Here is a 1,511-nt window from a genome sequence, read left to right as displayed (position 1 = left end):
TTGTTTACATCAGCATACTGACACTGTTCATAGGCATGAGGGCCCCCACATACTTCACACAGAGTCTGGGCCTGTTGCACTGGAGCTGTTATTATATTGCCTTGCAATTGCTTAGTCAAGGCCTCAACTTGAGCAGTCAACTTCGAAATTGCATCCACTTCATATAGATCGGCCACTTTCCTTGAAGAGCTTCTTTCACTTGGCCATTTCTGATTATTCATGGTCATTTCCTCCAACAAGTCATATGCCTCATTGGCGCTCTTTCTCATAAACGCACCACCAGCTGCTGCATCAATGAGTGTGGGAGTAGTACCACACAACCCATTATAAAAATTATGGACTAGCATCCATTTCTCTATTCCGTGATGTGGGCACTTTCTTATCAAATCTTTGAATCTCTCCCAAGCTTCATAAAGAGCCTCATTATCTAACTGATGAAAATTATTAATCTCTCCTCTCAACTTAGCTGCTTTAGCTGGAGGGAAGAACTTGGAGAGGAACTTCAATGCTAGATCATTCCATGTATTGATTGAGTTAGGTGGCAAAGATACCAACCAACTCTTAGCTCGCTCCCTCAGAGAAAATGGGAACAATCTAAGTCTGATAGCATCATCACTAACTCCATTCATCTTAAATGTCAGACAGAGCTCCATGAAGTTAGAGAGATGCATGTTTGGGTCTTCAGTGGGTAGTCCCCCAAACTGGACTGTGGATTGAACCATCTGAAGTATGGCTGGCTTTATCTCAAAATTGTTTGCATCTACGGCAGGTGGTCTTATACAAGACTGGACCCCTGTCATTGTTGGCAACACATAGTCCCTCAGGCTACGGTTGGGTGGATTCTGACCATTAGCCGGGTCTTCTACGGCACCCCCATTATTACCGTTGTTGGCCATAACTTCCTCTTGCTCAATCCTTTGTACAACTCTTTCCAACCTTTTGTTTCTTCTGTTTTGCCGGCAAGTCTTCTCTATCTCAGGGTCAACAGGCACTCTTGCAGTTGGTCCTTGACGTCGCATAAACCAATGGTACCTGAGATGAGACAAGAAGAATTGGACACAAACAAGTTAGCAAAAAGTGAAAAGAAAACCAAATTAGAATTTAATCCAATTAACGCAATATCAACTAAACAATTCCCCGGCAACGGCGCCAAAAACTTGTTGCGGATTTTATTACACGCAAGTGCACGTATCATACAAGTAGTAACTCACACAGGTAAGGTCAAACCCAAGGGAATTGCAGCTAAGTACTAACCAAATTGGATTTATATTTCTATTTGGAAACAATAAAATTTAGTTTTAAAATAATAATGCAGAAAACATAACAAACAAAACAACAAATAAAAAAGGGTTTAACAATGGATATGAAATTAGGAATATGATTTCAATTGCTTTGATTACCCAATTGTTAATACTAGTCAACTATTCTTCTTCCTCCAATGAGATGACAGATTATAAAATCACCTAAACTCTTTTCAGATCATGAAGGTACTAAATTGCATGTCAACTACT

General features: G+C 40.2%; 1 non-coding gene across 1 annotated transcript; it reads left to right on the top strand.

Moving 5' to 3' along the window:
• The first annotated feature begins 357 nt into the window (after nucleotides 1-357).
• Nucleotides 358-464, top strand: LOC133793087 (small nucleolar RNA R71). The gene has a single exon (XR_009874548.1). It is a non-coding gene; the product is annotated as a small nucleolar RNA R71 (small nucleolar RNA).
• Nucleotides 465-1,511: the final 1,047 nt, after the last annotated feature.

The sequence above is a fragment of the Humulus lupulus genome, chromosome 7 (genome assembly GCF_963169125.1).
Source record: "Humulus lupulus chromosome 7, drHumLupu1.1, whole genome shotgun sequence".
NCBI classification, from domain to species: domain Eukaryota; kingdom Viridiplantae; phylum Streptophyta; class Magnoliopsida; order Rosales; family Cannabaceae; genus Humulus; species Humulus lupulus.
Note: the sequence above shows the minus strand (reverse complement) of the source record. Positions and strands in the feature narration are given on the sequence as shown.